The sequence below is a fragment of the Rhagoletis pomonella genome, unplaced genomic scaffold (assembly GCF_013731165.1).
Source record: "Rhagoletis pomonella isolate Grant_MI unplaced genomic scaffold, Rhpom_1.0 Rhpom_scaffold_00011, whole genome shotgun sequence".
NCBI lineage: Eukaryota > Metazoa > Arthropoda > Insecta > Diptera > Tephritidae > Rhagoletis > Rhagoletis pomonella.
The window spans coordinates 6234209-6245057 of NW_023458565.1; positions in this window are offsets into that span (position 1 = coordinate 6234209).

Below are 10849 nucleotides of genomic sequence, written 5' to 3' on the forward strand. Positions count from 1 at the left end.
AAAAAATCGTCAGCAAACTGGAAAACATGAGTTTGTGCATCCTGTAATTCATGCAGACTAGCAATGTACAAATTGAAGAGAATGGGAGACAAACAACTGCCCTGGGGTAACCCATTTTCAACCTCAATCTCACTCTTACCCAGGATCAGGATTCTTTTATGTAAAAAGTTATAAATCCAACTGTATACCCCACGATGCACACCGTACTCATGTAAAAGACGCACCAGCTTGACTATGTCCACACAATTATAAGCGTTTGAGAGATCCAGAGTACATGCAAAAACCTTGTTGTACCTTTTCTTTTCCATACCTATCACATACATAATTTCATTTAAGCACATAGAAGTCGATTTCCTCTTTCTGTAAGCAAAGCTTCTAGAGGGAATTATGCACTTTTTATCCAAATATTCTGTCAGAACTTCTTTAACTACCATATTTATACTCTTAAGAAGAACAGAAATAAGAGAAATAGGCCTGAAATTTTCTATCTCATCTAAAACACCACTACTCTTAGGTATAGGTACAATTGATATTCTGCGCCATGAAGCTTCAATCTCATTCCTACCAAACTGTTGTTGTAAAAGATCAAAAAGGACAGACCGCGTTTCGCCAGGAAGCATCTTGAGCATCTTGTAGGTTATTTTATCCTCACCTCCAGCCGTATCTCCTTTCCTAGATATCATGCTATCAAGTTGCTCAAAGTAACGTTCATAGTTTGCATCTCGAGATCCCGAAGTTGATGGAAGGTCATCCAGCATATCACATAAAGTTGGCGAGTTCTTACTTACTATTTAATTACTGAGGAATTCCAGATAGGCTGAATTATTTTCATGCATCCTTTGAGAGACATTACTCCTTTGCGAATTTTTAACATTGTTAATAAAAATTAACTAATTAATTAATTGGGAGGCCTTTTCCAGATCCTCCACCCTACATGTTTTCCTAGCCTTGCATCTAGCCGCATTCAATAGTCTATACTTCCTGGATAACGATTCATTCCACCACGCTTTGGGGGAATGTTTGAATTTATTTAAGTCCATCGTCGATTTATTTCCTAATATCTCTTATCTCACCAAGCCTGTTATGAAAGACATTTTTGGAAACAAAATGAAAAGGTTGTTTTGAAATATTACACACATCAATTATGATCGGACAGTGATGGCTGCCACCAATAAATGTGCGCTTACACTCCCACCCCACATCAGAGTCCACATCAGTAAAGGACAAATCAAGCGCACTGCTATGCCCTGCATCCGCCAGCAAGGAGCTTACAAAAAAGGTTCTTGACCCATCATTTAGACATCTCAACCTCGTATTACCCAGTAGGTCCCACAAAATTTTATCTTTGGAAGACTCTATGGTATCACCCCACCTGGATAGCCTGGCGTTAAAGTCGCCCAACAGCAACAAATTCGAGTGCGCATTCAAAAAAGATAATAGGCTCGTCATCTCCCTTTCAAAAATTTCACTCGTAATACTAGGCTGAAAATATACACAACAAATCGTCATGTTCACACTGAGGTTCGTAGTTTTAGCTATAATTATATCATAGGGCGTGCAATACTTGACTCTCCTGAGCTTTATATTGTTCCTAAAGCCAATTGCAACACCCCCATATCCGTCTGGTCTAATTTTTTTAAGAAGTTTAAACTGTGACAGTTTATGATCTTGTCTACTGTCGTCATGTGAAAAGATTTCCTGTAACGATACAATATCAATTGTAAAATGGTCTATAAACATATCAATGTGACATTTATTAGTTTTCAAACTTTGGCAATTATATTGTAGGACTTTTACCATCGCAATTTCTAATTCTGTCGAGCCTCTCATTTAGAGGCTCTCCTTCACAATTATCAAATTTAAGTGCCGCAATTACCGAAATAAGAGGATCATCTCTATTTATATTGAAACGCTCACAAAGCTGGTTTATAATTCTCTCTACCTGTGACACCCTTGACCAACCCTCCAACTCATAGCACGATCGATCCGAGGCACGGCTTTTGGTACCTGCATTTGTTTTCTTGCTATTTTGTTGTATTTCTGTCTCACAAGTCGTCTTTTCGCTTCTCTGTCAGCATTCACCACCCCCACTTCTGTTGCTCCCAAAGCAGGAAATTCATTCTCATAATCCGAAAGCATTTCAAACCTATTCTGATCCCTTAACTGCCCATATGCATCATATGCCTCCTTTTTCGTGATTTTTTTAATGGTCATAACTTCGACTACATCTCTTTCCTTTTGCCATTTAGGGCATAAATTGCGATTAAGCGACACATGTGTAGTATCACCACACAAGATGCACTTGGTATTGATGCACCCAACACTGCACTTTCCCTCCACACCGCAAAGAATGCACCTCGTCTTAGCCCTGCACCCCATCCTGGTGTGCCCGAGCCTACCACAATTATAGCATTGCTTAACGGGAGGAAAGTAATGCAATATTTTAAAGTTCGCGAAAAAAACTTGTACCTTCTCAGGAAGCTGACTGCCCTCAAAACCTATCTTAACCGTTTGCGTGGAAATAAACTTATCCCTGTCGTTTTTATCTCTCCTCTTGATTCGCTGAATACCCGTCACCCTAATGTCAGATCTAATATTTTCCAAAAGCTCCTTGTCCGATAAATCGTCTGGGATGTACCTAACGACCCCCCCCGCTAGGGCAGGCACCTTGTTGTTGGTGCGGGGGCTTAGCTGCATCACCAACCAGCCCTCTTCTGGTTTGAGGTAACGCGGATGTGCAGACCTCCGCGCTACCTTCTCTCTAGACTTGGGCTGCTGGAGAACAGTGACCAAGAACTGCCAACTCCTAATCCAGGGTGTTAAGCGACACCGTGCCTATTGGACGGTTTGCAGCCAGGAGGGTATAAACCGGCTGTATTTGAACGGCGCCTTTCCGACACCGGGCCGCATCGGGGAGTAACGGTGGCCTTACCGCGACAAGGGGCGCTGGCGCGGCGGACTTTTGAAGATCCCCTACGAAAACTTAGACCACTGAGCTCGCCTCGTCGAGCAGGTGGTCGTACGAACAAGATGATGACAAAACAACAAAAAAAACAACCAAAAAACACAAAATTCGACAGGCACAACAACAGCTAGTACAGCAACAACAACACCTGCGGCTTCAAATGCGGTAGGTGTAACTGCAACAGGCACAACTAAGGTACTGGAGACGCCAAGAAACAGCAGCGCGAAGGCCCAAGAAGTGCTGGGCGGAAAGGCAGTTTCCTAGACCAGTTAACCGCCGAGGAGGCAGCGCTGTTCATCGAACATGCAAGGGACGATGACCAACCAGGAACCAGTGCAGATGCGCTACGTCGCATGGGCCAGAGCAAAACAGGTAGTTCTAATAACAGAAATCTAACAGGAAATCACAATTTACCTGCCGAACCAGATCGGCCGCAACACCGGTCCGGCAGTTCTCATTGCAGGTACAGAGAGACAGCAAGGTCAGAGAGCAGCCACCGCACCGATGGTAGTCACCGCTCCAAGAGCCGGCATCGCTCGGGTAGTCAGCGTCGCTCTACGAGTCGACACCGCTCAGAGAGCCGGCAGCGCCCCAAGAGCCGGCGCCGCTCCGAAAGCGGTCACCGGGCGGAGAAGGAGAGACTCCATAGGTCGCACAGCAGAAGCGCATCAGCAGCGTCCGACGACTCCGGGTGGCAGAAGCAACGGGGTAGGAAGCACCGCAGGGCCAAGCCTCCTCCGATGCCGCAGCCAGGTCAACCGGGGTCAAATGGTACCTCCGGTACCTCGGGCATGGCAAACCCCCAGTCGAAGCCAGAGCCATGGCAGAGGTCAGGATGGAGATTGAGAATGAGGGACGTGAAAGACACAAGAAAGGCGACAAACCCGCACCCGCCGATAGGTGGAAGAGCGGGCCCCACAAACCGGCACACTTACCCGCACCTGCTGAAAAGCAGAAGAGCGGGCCACAGCGACAACAGCAGCACAGACCCGCGCCCGCTGAAAAGCGGAAAAGCGAGGAACCAACAGGCTCCAACAAAAGAGGTAGCAACCAGGTCACTCCGCCAGAGACACCGGGCACCAAACGGCAGCGGGAGCAGCCACCCCCCTCCCAGCTCCCAGCTATTCGGAAGCCCTCAAAGGCATTCGGGTAGCTGTGCTGCCTTGTGAGTACCCAGCTGCTGCCCTGAGCTCGGAAGACCTAACCAGACTCCAGGATGCCATTATGGAAGAGGTTTTTAAAGGATGGTCGCACCCGCTGGTGTTCTGTGGTGTGTACTTCAGATCCGGCATGCTCCTGGTAGACTGCAGGGACGAGAGAACAGCAACCTGGCTGGTGAAGAAAGCACCGGCACTTGAGGGCTGGAAGGGACCCGAGATGTGCACGAAGAGGGGGGATGACATCCCTCCAGTGCATAACATCACGGTGTTCCTGCCAAGGAGCGCCGACAAGTCGGCGGAGTTTGCGTTGGGGCTACTAAAAGCGCAGAATGAGGGCATCCACATCTCTGCGTGGAAGGTAGTGTCCAGCTCCGTAGAGGAGAACGGGCTCAGACTATTTCTGGGCATAGATGAGGAATCTTACGTCAGCGTCAAGAGGGCTGGCTTCAACCTAAATTATAGGTTCAGTTTCGTCACGACCTTACCGGCGGAACAGCCACCCCTCGCACCGCCACCCCTCAGTCAGCTACCCCTCACCCAGACACCAACTCCAGCAAGCACGTCTGAGCCAGCCACCACCACCAAGCCAGCGGAAGACGTGCCATCCACGCAGGAGTTGCTATCAGGTATCGACTTTAGGCGACTTGAGCTCGATAGGAGAAGCGAGAGCGAATTACAGCTCTCCGATCTCGACGAGCCCCAACTATGACCACGCGTCACTTGGCAGTAGCCCAGGTCAACCTGCATCATGCGGTGGTTGCTTCGGCGGTCATCTCCAGCAGGTTCGCCACGGATGACCTGGGCATCCTACTGATCCAAGAGCCGTGGACCTACAGAGGCCAGGTTAGGGTCCTCAACCACAACAACAACAAGGTAATTTGGGACCTCTCCTGTGAGAGGCCTAGAGCATGTGTGAACATTGATTACTTTTGCATTACAGAGTTTCTAACACAGGACTTGGTCGCGGTGCAGACGACGCTCTCGTTAAGTGGTAGAAGCCTAGAGGTGGTGTTTGTTGCGGCTTAACTACGCCCCTCCGCATGAGGTACAGCAGCTAGTGGAATTCTGCAGAAAGAGGCGGCTCCACCTCATCATAGGGTGCGATGCGAATGCCCACAATGTTGAGTGGGGCAGCACGGATACGAACCGCAGAGGTGAGTGTCTCCTAGAGTACATCTTAAGTGAGGAACTAAGCATCCACAATGTTGGCCAAACACCGACATTTGTAACGAGGGCTAGAGAGGAGGTACTAGACATCACGCTTAGCAACAGACTGGCTAGCCCTCTGGTCACCCAGTGGGGGGTCTCATCGGAGCCCTCACTGTCAGACCATAGGATTATCCAGTTTGCACTGGGAGTAGAGGTCAAAACTAGGCAGGCAAACAGGAACCCCAGGAAAACTGACTGGACAAAGTACAGCGAGACTTTAGAGTCAAACCTAACTGGAATTAAGTCCAGGAACAGGTACACTAACTGCATGAGCCTAGAGAGCACCGTCAATGAGTTAAATGGCGCCATTGTAGATGCCTTTCACTCAAGCTGCCCGGAGACAAAACCAGGAAGGAAGGCGCAGCCCAACTGGTGGTCTCGGAAGATATCGGTCCTCAGAAAGGAGGTACGCAAACTATTTAATAGAGCAAAGGGCACAGGGCGCTGGGCTGAGTATTCAGCAAGTCTAACTAATTACAGTAAAGAAATCAGGAGGGCTAAACGCGACAGTTTCAGGAAGTTCTGTGAGGGCATCTCATCGACTCCTTCAGCTGCCATGCTACACAAGGTCTTGGCAAGGGACCATACAGATACCAGACTAGCAATCCAGCTAGCCAATGGCACGTACTCAAGCAACGAAGAGGAAAGGGCACTTGCCCTGCTTTCGGCCCATTTCTCGGATGCCATTCCCACTTCGGGGGAGGCACCGTGCCGACGGACGAGGCCGTCCCCGGTGGACTGGAAGCTGGCTAGGAGTCTATTTACCCACCGATCAGTCTGCTGGGCGATGGACTCCTTCGACCGGTATAAATCCCCGGGGGTGGATGGCATCAGTCCAGTGCTGCTGAAGCAAGGCAAGGAGCTCCTACTTCCACACCTCGTGAACATCATGAGGGCCAGCCTAGCGCTCGCTCACATCCCCGAGGTGTGGCAAAGGGCTCGGGTTATTTTTATCCCGAAGATAGGAAAGAGAGATTATTCTCTAGCTAAGTCCTTCAGGCCGATAAGCCTTACCTCCTTCCTGCTTAAGGCGATGGAGAAGGTGATCGACCATGAAATCAGGAACAGCACCCTTAAACAGGTGCCTTTACACCCCGACCAACATGCCTACAGAGTGGGCAGGTCCACGGACACCACACTGTACACCCTGTCTACGGAAGTACAAGATGCATTTGAGTGTGGGGAAACAGTACTCTGTGCCTTCATCGACATTGAGGGGGCGTTTGGTAACACCTCTCATATCAGTGTCGACCGGGCACTTGAAAAACGCAATGTGCAGGCAACGATCCGCAGGTGGATAGCCAGGCTACTAAATTCAAGAATCGCTGAAACCGATATCGGGGACAGCGTGGACAGTTAGAAACTACAAAACGTTGCCCGCAGGGAGGAGTCTTATCCCCTCTCCTGTGGAGCCTAGTTGTGGACGAACTTCTACGGATTCTCACGGACAATGGCATCCGCTGTCAAGGCTATGCGGATGACATCGTGATTATCGCCAGAGGAAAGTTCGTGAGCACTCTCTGTGATATGGTGCAAAGGGGACTAAACCTGGCAAGAGGCTGGTGCGTGGACATGGGCCTCAGCATCAACCCCTCTAAAACGGTTATTGTCCCTTTCACTAGAAGAAGAACGCTTCCAGGTATGAGGAACATTTCTTTGAATGGAAGTTAAATATCTAGGACTAACCCTGGATTCTAAACTTCTGTGGAAGGCACATGTTGACGCGGTCACTTCCAAAGCTAAGAAGGCACTAATGGTATGCAAACGCCTGGCAGGAAAGACCTGGGGCTACAGTCCCAGGATTCTGAGATGGATGTATACCATGATAGTTAGACTAATAGTCACCTATGGAGCAGTAGCTTGGGCCCCGAGAACCACCCTCACCACGGTGAGGCAATCCCTCACCAAGCTTCAACGTCTGGCATGTGTATGCATTACGGGGGCAATGCGCACATGTCCGACGGCAGCGCTGGAGCTCGAGCCGCTGCACCTTACCATAGAACAGGCTGCAAAGCGAACTCTACTAAATTTCGCGAGGGAAGGCTTTGGCAGGGGCAGAACCATATCATTAAGGACAGAGACAAGCTAGGCTCCCAAGTTCCGCTAGCTTTACTCCCCAGAGACGACAGGCCTAAGGTGGTTAACTTTGACAGGAATTTCAAAATAGAGCTTTGCACCAAGGCGACCTGGAGCTCCTCTCTCATGGAGAGGCTGATCCAATCGAGCACGTTGCAATGGTACACAGACGGCTCGAAGACTCCGGAAGGCATTGGGGCTGGCGTCTACGGGCCGAGGCTACAGCTCTCGGTACCTATGGGGGCGTACCCGAGTATCTTCCAGGCGGAGGTCTATGCCATCAGTCTGTGTGCAGAGATTAACCTACGGAGGAATTACCGTAATGAGAGAATTTTAATATTGAGCGACAGCCAGGCGGCACTCAAGGCCCTCTCAGCATTTGAGGTCAAGTCATCCTTGGTTCTTGAGTGCATAGATAGGCTCAACAGCCTGGCAGAGCACAACGAAATCCAATTAACTTGGGTACCAGGACACATAGGAGTTGCGGGCAACGAAGAAGCGGACCGACTAGCTAGATTGGCGGCCGCCTCGTCGCCTATAGGGCCTGAGCCCTTCCTAGCGATTGGACCTAGTACAATCAAGGAGGAGCTCAGGAAAGAAAGGAACATACAAAGGAATCAACACTGGCGTAACACTACAGGTTTACGTCAAGCAAAACAACTACTGGGAGGCTACCACCCCACGAGGTACAGGGCCGTTATCAATCTATCCAAAGGAAAACTAAGGATTATAACAGGTTTTCTGACGGGTCACTGCAGACTGAGAGGCCACCTACACAAGCTAGGGATTTGGTCCAACGACCTATGTCGTTTCTGCCACGTGACCGAGGAGACTCCCGTGCACCTGCTTAGCGAATGCGTGGCGGTCGCGAGAAGACGGGAGAGGCACCTGGGCCACTACTGGCCAAGTAACGAAGCAATACAATCGCTAATCCCTGGGGATCTCCTCAAATTTTTGGGCTCTCTAGGATTAGATGAGGTACTGTAAATGGTTGAGGGCACAATATACCTGCTGGTCGCAGTGCATGCCTCTATTAATTATCTATCTATCTACCTAACGACCACCCAAGTTTCTATAAAAGACCTTGGAATAAAAGGTCTAATATTGACTTCTACCAATTTTGGGTTTTTAAGACATTCGTTTGCCGCATTGATCGTTTCAAATTTTATTTTGTACAACGTTCTACCTACTGCTGTAACCTCCTTTACACCTGAAAATCCAAAATTCTTAATTCTGCTCCAAAGGAACAGACCATTTTTAACACTTTTGTTTTCGAACAAGGCTGACTTCGCCGTATCCAAGAGGACCGCAGCTATTCCCTTATAACTCGGTGGAAATTCGGTTATGTCCCTCTTAGTTTCACCCTTTTGGACATCCCTATTGCCAACAACCTGGCTAGCATGAGGCATGTCAAAACTTTGCTCAGTTATATCCGCATTCCCATTTGCATTCAAAGTGCCTCCAAACATACTCGACCCCAACCCTATTTCAATAGTAGTCTCTTGTGACTGTACATCAGTGATATTCACACCACCCGAGTCAATATTGTTTGAGGTTAGATTCAACTGTTTTCCCACTTCAAACCACTTAACCGGTATTTGGCTAGACATTTCGCCAACATCAAGATTGGAATTAGTCACATCATTATTTTTCTTTAACTCAATCGCGCGTAACAAAGACGCCCTAGGTCCTACCATACCCTGCAAAGCCGGCAAGTTGGTCGCCCTCAAACCACCCCCTCTTTTAAATTTCAAATCATTTTTCTGTCTGCGCCTTTTGGGCTCAGATTTATAGCCTTGTTCAGAACACATTTTCGGGTCAAAGCAATTTTTCCCCGGTTCTCCAGGGTCATCGTCCATCCCAGACGCCGAAGCGCCCGCCATTTTAAAATACGTAACTGTATAAATGCCAAGCACTTACCCACAAATCCAGAACAAAATCAGCCAAGATACCAGAAAAAGATGCGTAAATAGAGGAAAAGCCTTCCTTATTGATAATCCTTAACTCAATTTACTCCAAAGATCCTTAAATTTCACAAAGTATGTAGAATTTTCTTTTTCTTCTAAAAGCTTGAAGTCAGCGTTCACAAAAATCAAAAATGACGCCAGACACACAAAAATCGCACGTCAGTCCTCGTTGAAATCTAAACGCGAAGTGGAGGACACGTATTTTGACAATTAGATTAGCGCTGCTTGAAAATTAAGAAATGACATTTGAATCAGGTGGCTATATTGAAATGGCTAAACACACATTAAGCCGGAGCTCCATACCATGTTTTTCAAGCGTTGTGGCACAGGGGTCAAAATTCAGCTTACCTTATGAAAACGTCTTAACAGACTGCAATCGGGACCAAAATTTACATATGATATCTTCGACTTTATTAGTATCTATTTAGGGTGTTAAATGAAGAAAAAACAAAAATTTCTTTTGAGTCTCTATAGAGGCTTCTGGCCTTTGTCCCTTTGCGGCACGCCTTAACCGACTGCAATCGGCACCAAAATTTATATGTGATATATAGATAATCTACGTTCTTTGGTATTCGATCGGTCTTGAATGTAAATACAGTGGTGTGGAACTCCAGCTTTAAACAATTTGTATTGTTACGATTATCCTCGAAACCTTGAGGGATTTCCCAAATATACTCGGGCTCGTATCGCTGGATTGTTAAATAAATGCTAACGATGACCAAATTGTAGTACAATTAACTTTATTGTACAACAAACAATTTACAATACTTGCTAATACAGTAAAAACACTTTACAATACTTGTTAAAGCAATAACAACGCTTTACTACTTGAAAACACAATTAAACTTATAGCTTGCTTATTCGCAACTCAATTCTCCGCTCACTTTACTTGTAGCTTGCTGACTTGTAACTAACTCACCTCGCGGTGGCGGCGCCCTTATATACCTGCGCTGGCACTTATGGCAACTCTAGAACATTCTGAAGTTTATCGCTCATTCTCTTTCTCTCGCTGTTCGCAGTGTTCATCCAACTTGACGTTTCTCTTTGTGGAACATTCTACGTCATTCTTCGAACATTCTGCCTATTTCTCGTTGTTCGCTTTGTGTTGCCGCAGTATTCGCCACACTGCCCTCCACCTAAGTCTGATCGTCCCGATCAGACACACTTGCGGTTCCAAACGCTGCAAGCCTTTCCAAGTGGACCACCTTCATCTTGTTTCTTGGTCTCCCAACGGTCTGGATCCGATACATTACGTCATTTAGCCGTTTTACGACCTTATACGGACCTTCCCAGTTGCATTGTAGTTTTGGGGACAAACCTTTCTTTCGTTGTGGATTGTACAGCAACACCAAATCTCCTTCCTGGAAACCCTCGGAATTCATCGCCTTATCATACCTGGCTTTCATCTTGTCACTCATAATTTGTGTGCGCTGTCTCACAAGAGCATGTATCTCTCTCAGCTCCTCTTCCAG